At 33.5% G+C, this 17,685-nt stretch overlaps 1 protein-coding gene across 1 annotated transcript in view; it reads right to left on the bottom strand.

Annotated features, from left to right (window-relative positions):
* LOC149409741 (hemicentin-1-like) overlaps positions 1-17,685 on the bottom strand; it is a 491,855-nt gene that overhangs the window by 246,377 nt on the left and 227,793 nt on the right. The gene's annotated exons all lie outside the window — the stretch shown is intronic.

Below are 17,685 nucleotides of genomic sequence, written 5' to 3'. Positions count from 1 at the left end.
TACCGCAAACCAATCAGCTTGTCGGAACCTGACTAACCATTAACCATCAATCACACAGCGGCTTCTTTAAAGGTATTTGTGTGTCAAGCTGATGAAAGTTAATCGTTACACTTCATTTATAATAATGACAAAGTATTATTTGAGGTTTTCAAAGAGCCGTGGATACAGAAAATAAACATTTTATACTTTGATTCATAAATACTGAGGTAACTTTTATTTTATTTTGGCCGTGTCCTGTGACTTCATCTAAATAGACAAGTACTCCCCCACCTTCCTTTTTCCATATCATTAGCATCCCCACTACCTTTAGCCTCACAACATACATGCCATGCCATCACGAGCTCCAGACGGTTCGCAGCAGATGGGAATCTTGTGCGATGTTCACTTAAATTAACAAAATACTAATCTAATGGCAATGAGAAGTAAGGAATTAGGGTACCAGAAGAAAGAATAATGTATTTTTTCTGTCGGGTCCGCATGGACCCGCAGTAACAGTTGAGGGTTAAATAACTTTGGGATTCTCGGAAAAACCTACGATTAAATAACTTTCAATACAAAAATTATCTAAGATTTGTGTTTGTCAGACATAACCTCAATACCGCTTCATCATATTATATATACATATATATAACTGTCGATTTCCCGAAAATGAATAAATTAATTATAATAATATGCACACGACACGACATGCAATATCTGGATAATTTTATATCATAAATCTGTCAGTTCAGGGCTTCAGATCACCTTGTATAACTTCAATTACTTCTCTCATCGCAGATTTCCCTGTGGAACTGGTCGCATATATTATCTATAAGGATGAGAGATACACTTATTAAATTGGATTATATTGGATGCTGTGCGTGGACCCAGCTGCTCGGTGCGTTGGAGCGGATATTGAGAAGTTTGACGCGAGTAACGAGTGCCGGGAGATGAGTTCTCTTGGAGTAGGAATGAAAATGGTGGAGTAATGGTATGTTATGGGGAAATGTATGTTGTGGTCATACAAACATCCTATTGGCGGCACGTTCTAGAAGAGTTATAGATTCTTTCAGTATAATCCTGGTAAAAACCACCATTCAGAATCGAATCGTTGCTTTAATAATAATAATAAGTGTTTTATTATCTTCTTTTTACATAACTTTAGCCGTGTTTGGTGACCAGATCTAAATTGCCTGGTACTTCCACCTTCCACCTCTCCATCTCCACCTCTTCCGACCACCTTCATCCTCAAAACATACCTACCCCGATTCGGAGGTGACACAGTCTCACTGGCTCTAGACCGTCAGGAGCAGTTAGGACTCCTGTGCGGTACACACATAAAAGAGGAGTCCTAGACTGCTCCTACCTCTCACTTTCGCATCATTTATCATCTTTTCCTGATACCGGATTCTTTTTTGTTTAATTTTATTTTACTACCCACAAACGTGATGCATTTTCTTTGGATTAATATGGTTCCTACAATCCAGATTGAATCTATCAATTGGTGCAGACTATAGTGTCCGGTAGCGCACTATAATATTTAATTCCTTTGAATAGTAAACTACTTTGTGTATTGGCGTCGCACAGTGGGCTGAAAATCGCCTTTAGAGACTTGAATTTTCAAGGGTCTTTTTTTGGCTAGAAACGGATTCTGCTGATCATTACTATGCTATAAAATTTCGTATGAAGCAATTGCGTGTACAAATGAAGGAGTTATCATTTTTTTAAGAAAAATTTGAATGGCACTGACATTAAAAATGAGGCTATCTCTGGAATCATAAGGTTGGCCATTATATCCTTACACACAGATATACTACTATTTATTTGTATTTTTTTGACATACTTCATATTGTGACGAAACTTGCGCTTTTTTTTTAAAAACCTCTAAGTTGGAACAAAAACTTTTTTTATGTTGATGATTCATTTTAATGCTTAAATGTTTTACATATGAGTATGGTTTGTCTAGTTTACAATATTTTATACTGAAATTTTATAGCATAGTAATGATCAGCAGAATCCATTTCTAGCCAAAAAAAAAGACCCTTAAAAATTCAACTCTCTATGTCTATGAAAGGCGATTTTCAGCCCACTGTGCGTCGTCTTTTTGGTAGCCTAATTTCATTGCACGTTAGTTTGTTATGTCCGTGAATGTCCTTGTCGTTTATAATTTTATTTGAAAAGTATTTTGGTAATAGGTTGTTTATTATTTTATGTATAAATATTATCAAGTTGACGGTCAGAATCTGTTTCACTCTTTCATTTGAAAATCTATTTCACCTAAGTTTTATTCTCATTGCTCTTATTTAGGAGAATTTGAAACTTATTTTGTTTTCTTGCAAAAAAAAATCTTCTCTCTAATTTCATGAATACTCGGCATGCTTGTTAAAGGTTAGTTTAGAATCTAATATAACTCTTTCTATATTCATCAGTTTCTTACATAGTGTACAAGTACTGACCGGTGGCGATATCGATTATGTAATGTTAACGGCGATAGCAGAATAAGAACAAAGAAAAAGGTTGTGTACCGAAGTAAGATCTAATATGGACTTGACGAATGTTTCTTGCAAAACTTCGATTGACCTCGATAAAGCTGTACACACGGAGAAATCGGAAATCAGCATTGAACCATCGAACGTGTATCTCACTAAGAATCAATAATTGTAAAGTTGTGTTAACGACCCATAGTTACATAAAATAGAATACAGTAGCCTATTCAGACGAAGACTAGAATTGAAGATATTATTTACTGCGTTGCTTTTGTGAAAAAGGGTACCATAACTAAATTAGCCAAATTACCAAGAAATTAATACTTCGCTCTCGTAAAACCCATCTCATTTTATTCCAGGCATAACACTCTAAGAGTGACTTTAATTTGAAAGCGCCGTAGGTGTTTTGCTTTATTATAATATTTGTTTAAATTTAATCAACGGCCAAGTACGGAACAGTAAGATTCTGAAATATAATATGGAGACATGAATTGGCCAGAAAAAGTACTAAAACAGATTGATTGTGTAGAAAAGGGTTTCTTGAGGCGTGGGTTTGGTAAAATCAATATGTATTATAAAATTAAGTGTACAATGTGCGTGCCGCTATAACGAGTCCCGGCACGATCGAGGGAGCTATATGATGTGGTAGCCCTCTATCCCCCATCGATGAAAAAGATTCCCGTTTTTACTTGAAGGGCGTGCTTTTGAAGATATATGAGGACTGGAAGTTTCGCCCTCTAGAAATTTCCAGAACAGTCCAGAACATTAGAGAGCATTCCACAAATTCCAGAACATCCCGGAACATTTTGAAATGATGTGGAATGTTTGAGAATAGTCTGGAACGTTTGGGAACATCTTAATATACAAAAATTCAGCCTGATTATGTTTGTGCTCGCAAGACTCGAAGAGTAGTCGATCGGTGAAAATTTAAAAGTTTGTTGTTATTAGTGCCAGGAGTGTTTAGAGATGTTTAGATGGTAGAAGAATTGGGGATGCCCGAGGAATACTAAATGCAATATCTTTGCACTGCAGTAAGATACGCAGTTGAATTAAAGTCGATGTAAAGCAATTTTTTCATACTAACACTGTGGTATGCAGTATTGAATGGTGGAAAAAGTCAGAGGCGCCCGAGAAAGGCGCATTGCGGGGAATCCACAACTCTCTTTATGTAAAGAAGAAATCTACAATTTTATATCAAGGCGTTTATTTATGAAATTTTGCACACTTGACTTTCAAAACAAGAGGAAGGTCACTGTCTACATCTGAGTTAATAAAACTTATGCCTGGGCAGTCCCCTCATCTAGAAAAGAATAACATAAAAAGTGTCTTGTGGACGTGTTTTGTTGTCCTAATAATCCCTTCACAGAGTGAACATTCTGACCAAAAATATTGCAAATTTATTAAAAATCCGGTCAAATAATTCGTATTTAAAATTTAATTTTTTTTATTATTTGTTTTAAAAACGAGACTGCAGGCCTGTAACGAATGAATTGATAGTCAGTTAATAAGGAACGCGTGTTAATAAAAATTCTGATATTATCTAATTCTAATACTATGAATGTATTAATATTTTATTAGGAAATGGCTTGCCATCACGTTTTAAACAGGATTTTAATAAAGCAACCATACTTATTTTCTGTGTACTTATACAAAACTTTGATTTATTTAGTATAATTTATTCACTATAATTAGGAAATACAAAATTTATTTATTTATTTATTTTTATTTCTATATATAATTTACAGTTTCACATAATTATTTATATTTGTATTTGGTATATTTCAAACTTATAACTAAACTATGTTGTGTGTAAGGTAGGTTTGAGAATGTGATACTGTATGTGAGTAATATTGTATGTTTCGTGAACACCTCACTAGGAGAACCTGTGCTGAGGTGTTTACGTGGTTATGTATAGGTGTGACAAGTATTTATGTGTTGAAGGAGAAAGTTTTTATTATTTATAAGTTTTAGTTTTAATTTTTAAGGTTTTTGTAAAAAGAATATTCATAATAAATGTGTACAAAAAAAATATGTTAATATATATTAACATATTATGTAAGTGCATATATTTGTATTGTAAGTGTGAGTATAGTTGGTAAAATCTCGAAAAACGTGTTTATTTATTATATACTTTTTATGGTTTAGTTATGTTTGGTTTGGAGTTATTATGTTTTGAAAAAATAAAATATCTTGGTTTTTGATCCAGGCTGTGATATGTTTTTTGTGAATGTTTGCGGATGTATTTGCAGTTAGTAGTTGCTTCAGAGTAATGGGCATACAATTAAACAGTTTAGTAGCGTAGTATTGAAAGTGTCTTTGTCCGTGTGTGGTGTGTGTTATCGGTATGTTTAGTGTTTTATTTGTTAAGGATCTGGTTTTTAACGAAGTTTTTGGTTGAATTGGAATATGGAGTTTGTGTTGGAGGAGGTGTAGTAATGCAGATTTGGCATAAAGTTGTCTTATTGACAAGACTTCTAATGTTTTGTAAATTTCGCTTGATTCTGTGGCGAATGGTACTTTAAGGATTATTTTAATTATCGCCTTTTGAATTTTTTGGATTGGGTCAATTGTCATTCTTGTAGCACTTCCCCAAGCTAGTATTCCATATGAGGCAATGGATTGGCACAGTGCAAAATATATGGATCTGAGTATTGTTAGAGGGAAAATGTTTTTAATGGTCTTCATTAGGTACGTTACTCGTTTTAGTTTGTTAGTGATGAAAGTAATGTGGTCAGTCCAGCGTAAGTGTGTATCAATAATAACCCCTAGGTATTTTATTTGTTTTACCCTTTCTAAACGTTCGCATTGGCAATTAAATGAAGTTTGTTCACAGTCATGTAGTAATAAGTCTATGTTAGTTGGAGGTTGGCCTCTTTGTGTTATACTGTGTGTGATGTATTTTGTTTTAATTGTATTAATGGTAAGAGTATTACTGTTTAACCATTTTTTGACAATTGATAAACTTTTTTCGGCTATTATAAATACATCTTTCCATGTGGCTGCTTGACACAGAAGAACTGTATCGTCAGCGAAGGTCACGATTTTACCTTCAATTTTAATGTCACACAGTTCATTTATGTAGATGAGGAATAATAAAGGGCCAAGTACACTCCCCTGTGGGACTCCGTATGTAATTAAAAGTGGTTCACTTGTCTTATTGTCAATTTTAACTTGTTGCGTTCTGTCAGACATAAAGCTTTTAATTAAGTCGAATTCTACACCATCAATGCCAATGTTTTGTAATTTCTTAAAAAGTTTTTCGTGTGAAATTGTGTCGAAGGCCTTAGATAGATCTAAGTAAATAGAAATAACTTTTTTCTTAGCATCAAGATTATGTGTTATAAAGTCCGTTACATCAGCTATTGCATGTTCTGTACTCCTGTTTTTCCTAAAGCCATGTTGGTTCATCGATAGTATTTGTTTTGTTTCCAGATAGTGTTGAAGTTGTTTTTTTATAGTTTTTTCAAGAATTTTCGAAATGGTATTTAGTAGCGTAATAGGTCTGTAGTTGTTTACGTTATTTTTTTGTCCTGATTTAAAAATTGGAATAACAAGACCTTTTTTTTAGTAATCTAGGGAAAATTCCTTCTTTAAGACTACGATTAATTAAGTATGTGAGTGGTTTAAGTAGTTGTTGGCTTAATGTTATGATGGTTTTAGAGTCTACACCATCAGGTCCCGTAGTTGTGTTATTCTTTAATGTTTGAATTATTTTGCTGGTATCTTCAAGTGTAATAATTCGAAATGTGAAGTTTCTGTTAATATTTACACTGTTGATATTAGTTGGATCGTTTTGAGGTTCCTGAATATCTCTGAGAGGTGACGTGTTTTTGATATTTTCAGCTAGGTTAGCTCCAATGTTTATGTAGTGTTCGTTAATATAATTGAGGATATGAGTAGGATTGTCGTGGAAGTGGACTTCTTCACCATCAATAAGTAATTTTTTTATGGTATCATCTTTGTTGTTCTGTGAATGAGTACTTTCCCTCAGAATTGACCATACGCTTTTAGGGTCATAGTTTGCTGTTATTAGTTTGTTTCGATAGTATAATTCTTTGGCTTTACGTATTATCTGAGAGCAAATGTTCCTGTACCTTTTGTAGAAGAAATAAAGCGAAGTGTCATAAGGGTTCAGTTTAACTTGTTTGTGTAGTTGGCGGCGGATGGATGGCGTTATACAATTGCAGGCAAGGTAAGAGTGATAGACTGCGTGCAAAATGGTATAGAACCAAAAGCAAATAGCACGTTGGTTTCCGTTAGAATTTATATGGCAGGCAGTTGTAGTTTTCTTTTCTTCTTGGGTAAAACCATTTTTCAATATTACAAGTCTAGAATACGCCAAACAAATTTAATCGTGTTTCAATTTATGATACCTACTGACAAACCTAAGTGGAATTCCATTACAACATAAAATAAAGAAGAAAACCAGAATTGCATTCCGTACAAACTTATATAGAAACAAATGTTACATTTAACCCAATAGCCGAACGATCTTTCTCACTTAAACTCACCTGACATCGTAGATATTTGATGGCCTGAGTAGTCGAGGGGTAAGGCTCCCGACTAGCAATCCGAATATGGATTCAAAATTTTTGAAGATACTTTCAGTATTGCCCTGTTGTAAGACCATCATTAAGAATTGAAACGTTACTTTAAATAGCTTTAGCAGTGTTTGGTAACTAGATCTGAAGAACCAGATACTATTCCTTATCTTCTTCCCCTCCCCACCACCTTCAGATTCACAACATACCCAAATTGGGAATGTCATTGTGTCCAGACGGTTGGGAGCAGTTGGTACTCTTGGGCGATATTCACATTAATCACAAAAAATCTCTGTCCCATTTAAATTTTGTAAACACAGTTTTGTGTTGGACATTTCAGTCTAGATTAGGTGAATATTTGGATCACGAAACACAACCCCAAAGCATGTCTTGTGTTCTTTATTCTGTGCTTGAAACCGTGCCTATTTTGTTCCTGAGGTGTCTAGCGTTTGCCGGTTACGAAGACAGAATGATACTCACGCAATCCACCATGCCGAATATTGTCAAACCATGCCGCATATTGTCGAAATCACCTGAACCTTGCCGAATTACATTGCTTTTTACAATCATAAATACCCTTTTTACTACAATCGATTTCATTTCATGTTTCCGATAGAGTCACCCAAACTAAAAATACCTTTAACTGCAACAATGATGACAATACCGATACATTTCGTTATACCAGGCATACACGACTTAGGTAACCAATATAACTTACAAAAAAGCACAACGAAAGCAGTTCATTAAATTGCATTGGAATGTTTTAAGTATGTTTAATTTCATGCGAAGACATGTTTTTGTAGAAAATTAATAATGTATAAACACACCCTACTCGGAAAGTAAATCCGTTGGCTTTCCAAACTGTTTGGCGTTGTTTTTGCAACACACAGAACAAAGGCATTGCTATATTTATCTCATTGTAAAATATATAAACATTTGATATCGGTTGTGACGTATTGCCCATCTCATTATATGCGATACATTAAACACAGACGGTGATTTAGGTCGACTAAAGTTGTTAGATAGAAAATGGATGTTCCAACCTCCGTCAAAGCTAAGCCATTTTTTTGGCAAAATTTCTCATCTAATAATCAATTTTATTACATCTTACTTGCTACCGACAGGGATTCCTCTCACCAAATAAGGGTTTGCATTAGAATGGTCCGGAGCGCCTTCATTAGGGTGGAAAAACTAGAGACAAAAGTCTGAACTTAGTTTAAGAGTAAGAAAAATTGTTGTTGTGTTACCGAGTCAGGTACAACTGTTTGCTATCTTAACACTTTAACAGCTGCGCATTTTATTTACTGTTACACTTTGATAGCCGTTCACGAGCCTTAATCGTGAAGTTTTTTGAAATTTATATTCTGTTTAAAAAAAAAAAAACTTTTTTTTACGAATATTTTTTTTCTTTTTAACTGTAAAAATTGTACGAATTAAGAAATATATCAAAACACAAAACCGTATTAAAAGATTATTGTATTGTCACTTAATTTTTGTACATTTAAGCACAAGCTTAGACAAATTTTTCGGAACATGTGTAGCTCAAAAACAATAACAAAAACAACTACAAAAGCAATGGCGGTCGTCAGCTATTTTGAATTTATTATAATTATGATATGCAAATAAAAGGCTGGGTGTTATCATATCATATCAGATATAGAGTGACTTTTATGAGCCCACTATAAATAAATCACGATAACATTTTCCATAATTAAATAATGAAGTATTTGTCTTTATTATGACATTTAATCAATGAAGACAATATTAACGAATCTCAAACGAAAAATGGAAATAGAAAAAGCTTCGGACGCATCTAGGAATTGAACCCAGAACCTAGAGCCTTGCCCGGGCTTTGCTCTACCACTGAGCTAATCCGACTCTATTCTCTTCGGTCATATTTAATTGTATCACACTTCGACTAAGAACTACCAACATTATCTTCTTTTTCAACGTAAATTATTATTGGCTGCTGCGAGTATTTTAATGTATGACTGCAAGAGTCTACCTGAACTAAATACAATCTGGATAATGTCTTGGATAAATATATCCATATATCGAAGGTCTTTGTCGAAGTATGATACAGTTAAATATGACCGAAGAAGATGGTTTCAATTCCTAAATGCGACTGAATCTTTTTCTGATTCTTCTGTTTTACGTTTTTCATTTGAGAGTCTTTGTCTTTTTGATTGTCTTCAGTGATTAAATATTACAATTTGAGGTTTTAATCAATTAATTATTCCAACAAAAATATAATAAGAATAAGCACACATAAATACGTAGTCATTGTATCCCTCTCTTCACAAGATGATGTTATTTTAATGTCCTAATACGCTAATAGGCGACATATCTTCTCTGAGACCGTGTACGCTTCACGCTTCGCAGCTCTGGGTTCAAATCCCACGCACCTGTCTTCTCTCACGCTATTCTCTCAGGCAGTGATCACTCTCACCTTTCTCTTCTCACACCTCCCCTCTCACACCTGAAGTGTCTCTGCAAGGGCGTGTAACAGTAACGAGAAATGGCGTACTAAACTTTTACCGTTAAATCCAAATCGTTTTGACTGTTTATTAAATTTATATTTATTATTATCCACTCGATTGATTTTCGGCATATTATGCCAACTTTTGCAAAGTGTCTTGAGTGATGGCACGGCAAAATATGCCATGCGCGCATGTGGAACGAGGCACCGGCGTATATTTTCTTCTTCATTTAATCTGGGCCTCTTCAAGAATCGCAATAATAAATCCCTACCTACAGCCCCTACCTTAATCCGCCTACAACTCGGTATCCATATATTTCCTCTGTCTTCATGCTGTGTAGACAAGGGCGTTTTAGTAAGATGTGACATTAAAAAAATATATATTTTAAAAATTAATCGTGAGTGAGAAGAGTCAATTTCAAAACTCCGCTTAAAATAAATCTAAATTTCACTTTGTGTGCGTGTCCGATACTAAGGTAATAATGTCAACAGTTTGGTAATATTATGAAGGACAACAAAATAGTTTTAAATAGTGGTACAAGGAGAAAAATTAGTATTGCTAATTTATTAAGAATCTATTCAAATTATTGGTAATTCCTGATTATCAAGTTTCGTAAATTTTATTTTACTTTCATTTAAACGCCCATAGGGCTTTTACAAATAATAATGTAGATCTTTATTTTTTTTAATTATACAGATTACATATAAAATCAGTGTTCAAATCATTCAGTTTACATTAATAAAATAAGAGTTAACAAAATAAAGGTTACATAAAATATAAAAGTTAAAAAAATATAGGTATGATAGAGTGCAAATAAGTGAGAAAGAAAATAAAAAATTTGCCAAAATTCTCAAAATCAACGATAATGATAATAAGAAGGTATACAATTAGTTGATAACAATAGTTGAAGTAGGTAGAAATAGTTCGCACATACTCCGTTTAATGTTTGCCAAGTTCAAAATATTGTCAAATACATTTATATTGTTCAAGTATTTGTTACCAAGACGTAAACGTTGTATTGGAGAATGAAAACTATACTTGGAATGAGATGTACTCGGATGTATGTAAAATGTGGATATTTGCCTAATTGTTCGTGTATGTGTAGATTTATTAAATGATGATTATGATATGATTTATTATAATTTGTAAGGGAGGCAGAACGATTCCTATGAGATCATATGAGCTATTCCGAAAAGCGAACAAATTAACTCTACGAGTAATACCTGTCTGTTCCAAAAACCGAAAAAATTAGCCTGAGGAGTTAAAAATAATTTATTACACATTTATAGATTAGCTGTTTTGTAGAAATAACATAAAAATTAACAGAAAAAAATGGTAACCATGTTTCAGACCCAGAGAAGTTGAACAGAATGAACACCCTAGTTTCCACCTTTCCCCCTTAGCTGACGCACTGGTAGTCTTCCCAGATCTTCCGTGGCTACGTACAGATAATACAAAATTAATACAATACTCGTATATGTTGCTTCTTGCTAAGTCCCGCCGAAGGTACGAGGACTATTATGGAAGCAAATCTCTTCTTGGTAAACTTGTAAGGATTAGAAGAACAATGTATTGAAGTTGCGTGTGAAGTGTGTTATTGTAAAAAGACTTATAAGAATTTGTTCAGTTTAATCTGAGATCAAAAGTAACAAGCAAAAAAGTTTGAAAATGTATATTTACTTTGAATAAATTTCTTTATACTCAGATAAATCACTTTGTTTCTTAAGGCAAAGTAGGTTTGGAATAAAACGTCTTTTCTTTGAGGCATTATAACAAAAAATAATCTGTAAATAATTACAATAAAAACACTGGACGAATTTAGAATATTATTTTTACATAATAGAAACGTGTCTCTCAACACAACGTCGTTGAGCTGATTTTTCGCGGTCTATTGACGGCCTCCATGGTCGAGGAGTAAGGCTCTCGACCAGCAATCCCCTAATTTCACGGTCTATTAACGGCCTCCATGGTCGAGAAGTAAGGCTCTCGACCAGCAATCCCCTAATTTCACGGTCTATTGACGGCCTCCATGGTCGAGAAGTAAGGCTTGTGATGAAAGGCTTTAAATCACAGTGAAAGAAAAAACAGATAAACCATAGCTGCAAGAAAATATGCAAATTATTTATGAAAAACGGACATACTAACGACATCTGGCGGAGAAAGAATTGATCCAGCTTGCTTGCAGTAGACTCCTGTAATAGTTGAAATTAAATCAAGGTTCCGGGACGAAAGCAGAGAGGTCGTAAAATCGCCTAGGACGACTGGTACTTCCCCTTTCCTAGGCCTAAAAATAAACATTGAAGGTTGTCAACCAATAGATCTGAACAAAGAGCTATAAAAATTTTGAGTAACCAATCAGTGAAGAGAGAGGCGTACACCAAATACAGACAAAGGAATGAACTGTGGATCGGGCAATAAAAAAGATAATTAACGACATTTCGATTCTCACAGAAATTAGAGGTGAACGCACTTTAGGGTCAACATCGACTTTCAAGGTGACAAACTCCTGGGAATGTTTACAATAACTGAGACATTTATGGGGTATCGAACCATTGAAATCGGGTGCTTGGAAGTTTTACAAGTTGTAAAGCGCACACACAAAAATGCAATGAAAAAAATTATAAACGTGATAGTATAAAAAAGGGACGGGAAAAGCGAAAGAAAGTTACTGGTGGAATTTCAACTGTAGTGCAATTATTTATGATAGAAGGAGGGTGTCATGTTCGATAAAAATCGTACTAAAGAGAGGAGTGAGTGTTGGAAACAATGGAAATTAATCGTTATCAATTTAAGATGAAACGGACATATTGGTAAATCAATCTTGAATGAAAATCTCGCAAAAAAAATACACATTTTAGAAAAGTGCGGCGATCGAATGGAAGGATAATACAGAGATTTTGGACTGCTACGAAGGTCCTAGGGACGTGAAAATCGAGTATCAGAAGAAGACAGTAAAACTAAACATATAGCGATAGATTAGATTCAGGAAAAGTAGACATTTTACATGATTATTAGGTTAGATATATATTAGAGTTACCCAATATTACGGAGGGATCGAAACAAGATAAAAGGTTGGCGGTCTCATGTATATTTTGAAGGATAAACAATCGGAATTTGAACATGATTTTTATTTACGTTAAGGTAATAAACGATTAGAAAAGCGATTAACTTTAACGTGGACCTTATGGAATATTTAGATTAGGCAAAAGAGATTAAAATTAATAGGTTTGAAATTAAACTAAATTTACGAGTCTAGTACCAAAATTTTAAACGTAAACAGATGTCAATGCATATGTTTTATGTGAATCCTGGTATGAGAAAGATAGAAAATTGGGCGGAGATTGAATAAAACAATAAAAATGACAGATATCCCAGAGTCTAATTAGGTATATCTCCCATAGAAGTGTGGAAAATTATATATTAATTAATAATAGATGAAGTATGAAATTTTCCTGGAGACCACACACATCGGGAAAAGTGGAGAAGAGATAAAAGGAAGGGTAAAGAACGGAGATAAAGAATAATCCAAGTGGAGAAAAGCGATACAATTCGAATTTATCCGTGAAATTAATAAATACGACTTGGAAAATGAGTAATTATAAGAGTTATGAGAAATGACATAAGAATCAAGAAGAATTTGTGCAAGAAAACGTCGCGGATAAAAATAAAATTCAAAGATAAAGGAAAAACTCAAATCTGCGTCATGGAGATAGAAAGTACGGGTGGAAATGGAAAAGCTCATATAAGTAACAATAAAATTAAGTAGAATTTAAACAAATCGAAATTCAAAAATGCGTAGTAAAGATTTCGACATGGATTTAAACAATTTTCGCACGAGATGCATAAAATTGAGATCTGTATATATGTTATTGAGGACGGACCTATCGCGAATTGAGAAAAAAAAGGAACGCAAAATCATGAGATTCTAACTACATTTTTGTATGAACAGAGGACAAAGGGAGCTTGGGCGATTAACACAGACTTACCCGATTCGGACCCTATCGATTTAGATTTGTGAGATGGAAACTGACCACCGCCTTGAGCCGGAAAGCAGAACATCTTATGGAACCACAATCGATATTGATGGGAGGGATGTTCGGATTTGCGAGTTGGTAAAAGATAGAATTGATTACCAAAGGAAATTCAGATACGTCTTTTGGAATCTGAGAAGGGTATAAAGTGACGGTACACACCAGTTTTGGGGACAGTCGCACCGGGGATTCGAAAGGTTGTTACGTGGCGGTACTGCGTCTTTGGTAGGATTAACAGTGAAAAATCTTTAAGTGTTAAATTTTAAATAAGCCCTGGACTTAGGAAAATTTTGTGAAAAGTACAAGTGCTAGAGTCAGTGAAATTTAATAAGTCAGTTAAATTAAATCAAACAGTGGAAATAAATACAGTTTAAACTCAGTGCTTTAAAAGTAAAGTGTGAAGTGCTTAAAAGTGTTGAAAGTGAGAAGTGCTAAAAAGTGAATTGTGAATTAATTAAAAATTTAAAAATAATTATTTCATTCAAAGTGAAAACATTCAAATTAAATTTAAGAGTTTGTTATCGTTAATCTAAAGTGAACGTGATCGCGTATTGATATTTAAAAATAGATTATAATTTAACGTCAATTTGGTTAAAAAATAATAATAATAGTAATAAATACTTCATCTTAGGTTAAAAGAAACACAAAAACAAAAAAAAAAAGGATTCGATAATAATAAACGTTTAAATCTTTGTTCTAAAATTAATAGTTAGAAAAAATTTAATTTATTAAGAGTCGAGTTATTTAAAAGTTTGCGCAATTCGGAATAAATTTTCTTATCAATTTATATAAAAAGAAATTTAGAATTAATAAATTGTTCAATTAAAATCCATCGTGCGTATAGCGACAGTGTTAAAAGTGTTTGTCGTTTTAACCGGAATTTTAATCATCAGTCTATCATTTCGAAAAAAAATTTGAAACAACTATCATTCAAAAGCCTAAACTAGAAAGGTGTTATTAAATCAACGGGTTTTCTGGATTAGGATTTCGTTCGGAAGAAAAATTAAATATCAGCTAATTTATATGATTCAAGCGAGAATAAAATATTATATAGGAATAAATAGTCGAAAAAAATTTATTTTGAAATTAGTTGAAAAATACAATTAATTAGGTAGTTTTCTTCATCAAGGTTGTTGTGTACACCCAACCGGAAATACCTTGCTTGGGGTAAGTTTTCCTTTTATAAATAATTTTCAGGTCCCAGGAGACACAGAAGGGCTGTGAAGTGGAAGTATATCAATTGAATATTAAATTAAAACAACAAAGCAAAGAATTACACATTAAAATATGTATATTGAGTATTTGTGTATGTATGTATATATAAATATAAAATAATATATTGTATATAAAGAAATATATATGAGTAATGTAATTATATATATATGTATTTTATTTATTAATCGAAGCATCGAAATGGTAGCGATTCTTAATACCTACCCGAGAACATATCTATATTATTGAAAAAGAAAATATGTATTTATTAATATTCAAGACTATGTAGAATCATATATCTTATATTTATTTATTAATATATGTAATCTTATTTAACGTATTTTGACAATCGAGATATGTGTACATATATATATTTGTATTATTTTCACCTAATTTCTAGTAAATTTACTAAATTCGGGAAATGAAATAAATAGTTTAACTTCAATAAAGGATTTAAAAATATTTAAATTAACAATGCACAATAAAAGTAAAGAGGCACAAATGACTTCTAAGGAATTTTAAAATAAACAAATCTCACATTTAGGTTAGTGTGTCAGGAGATGGTTATATTATTTGTTTACAAATAAAGACGTATGGGGAACTGGGTCAACTGCATAGTTTGGAAACAACCTTGGCCGTAACTAGATAATTTATCAGAGTTATAAGGATAATCATCAGGATGTTATTGTGCAATGTGCAGCGATTTGGGTCATTCACAAATGCCTATCAATCACAAACGACAATTGAAAAATCACGGGTTAGCCAGATTTATATCAAAAAATTACATGAAACATTTAAATATCATTGAAATCGCATAGATTTTTATTAATTACCCGAAACAGCTGGAAGATGCGTGCTCTCAAATACCTATCATTCACAATCGACAATTGAAAAATCACGGGTTAGTAGGATTATATCGAATAATTATACGAAACATTTGAATATTATTGATTGGGTGCTCATACAGAACCCCATCAGTTGCCTGAGACACTTGAGAGTCGAGTACTCTCTAATGTGGCAATCAACTACTTGAAACAATTGGAAAATCACGGGATAGGATGAACAAAAATTAATGTTGAAACCTGGAGGTAAAATTTAAAACAAATACAGTTCATCAAACAGGAGGCAGTGGTCGCTCCTACAACAAGACCATTAACCAAACCAAATAGAGATGACGATTCTCTTAAATAAAAACGTCAAAACCAAACAAAAAGCCTGGAGTTCGATAGCTCTCCAAAACAAACTATCAAATAATATCTTATTCTACTAGTATTTATTAGTATAACCTTATTCTTACGTATATATTCGGTAACCAATCCTAGAGTTTCGCAGAACTCTTCGTGCGAGATCCGAGCTCGGAATGCGAGGTAGATAGCCTCGTATTGCGAGTTATAAACCTTTCCCAAACTGTATGTATACATATATTTATTCGTATGTACTGTTTACTGGAGAATGCGGACCTGCATACAGCTTGCATTTTAGGTCTTATAGACCACTATCGCATTTTCTTTTAAACGTGGAATGAGGATTCACGACCCGTAAGTCCACACCAACCGTGAGTATATGATTGTATATAGGACGAAACCGGTTCGCCCTAAGTAAATTGTAGTTCAAGGAGGGGTCGGAATTTGGGGGTATCGGGACTCGAGGGGAAACTTGAAGGCAGTACATGATGACGTGGAAGGCTTTTTGGGACGCGATAACTTAGGTATCAATCAAAGAGCCGTGTCAAAGGATTGTGCAAATTTCTTGTTGACTCACGATCATCTCGTTTACTTGCAGGAGGATTTGGAGCCAAATTATGCCAGCAAATGGGCTATTCCGAGTTCGTCAAATATGCAATTAACTAATTACATTAACCTACTAAATCAATCTTTACATGTACCTTATAGCAGCAGAATCATAAAGGAGTGGCGCCACACAGACACAAGAGTTTACCAAAATCAAATTTACTAACAATTAACCATTTGAGTTATATCAAATTACCTGTCCAAATAAACATGTATAATATCTTTTAGCAGCGTTTAACTACGATTTTATTAGGGTGCAGGGAATCAGAATAATTACAATAGGAAAGTTAGCTCATTCAGGGAATTCATTTAAGTCTAGGTTTGCAATGGAAAGACCAATTAAATTGTGAAACTCAACACCTCGATCAGAACCAAGGGGGTTACCACAAAAATGAATGTAATTAAAATCCTATATCATAAATCAAAAAAATTACACAACGTTTGATGGAATTTAATTACAATATAAATACGGGTATATTTGCGTTCAAGATCGTAAATAACGTATTAATTAGTTAAGTACATATGTCTATAAAGATATATAGTACAAGAGAGCTTTAAGTAGCTTTCTGTAGGTATCAAGGAAAAGGGTCCAATTTTCATGGAGGCTTATGTGTTGTAGGGGAGGAATTTTCCATCCCTGCGAACACATATGCAAAGCCTTAGAAAAAAATTTTAAATATCGGTCATAGCCAAGAGAGAAGAAAATTTTATATTGTTTTAAACAAATAAAAAAAAAAAAGATCCCGTAATTTCACGGTCTATTGACGGCCTCCGTGGTCGGGAAGTAAGGCTCTCGACCAGCAATCCCGTAATTTCACGGTCTATTGACGCCCTCCATGGTCGAGAACTAAGGCTCTCGACCAGCAATCCCCTAATTTCACGGTCTATTGACGGCCTCAATCCGGTAATTTAAACGATTTCGAAATTTGTTAATTTAGAATATATTATATTTTTTTTTAAAATGCTGCTGTTCCAGAGTGGAAGACTCTCTCATTATGGCCCTGGATAATAATTGGTTGTATTTTGGTATAATGTAAAAATTTTAAAAATTGATAATATTCAACTGTTTATTTTCCAAAGATTGACAAATAAGTAACAACTTTTAGGTATTTATAAATTCCCACCCATATATTGTTCACACCACACTTCTTTCAACTTCGTGCAAT

This window comes from Hesperophylax consimilis, chromosome 30, assembly GCF_061612785.1.
Source record: "Hesperophylax consimilis isolate HC1 chromosome 30, BYU_Hcon_1.0, whole genome shotgun sequence".
NCBI classification, from domain to species: Eukaryota; Metazoa; Arthropoda; class Insecta; order Trichoptera; family Limnephilidae; genus Hesperophylax; species Hesperophylax consimilis.
The sequence above is the reverse complement of the archived record's forward strand: the minus strand, read 5'-3'. Positions and strand labels throughout refer to the sequence as shown.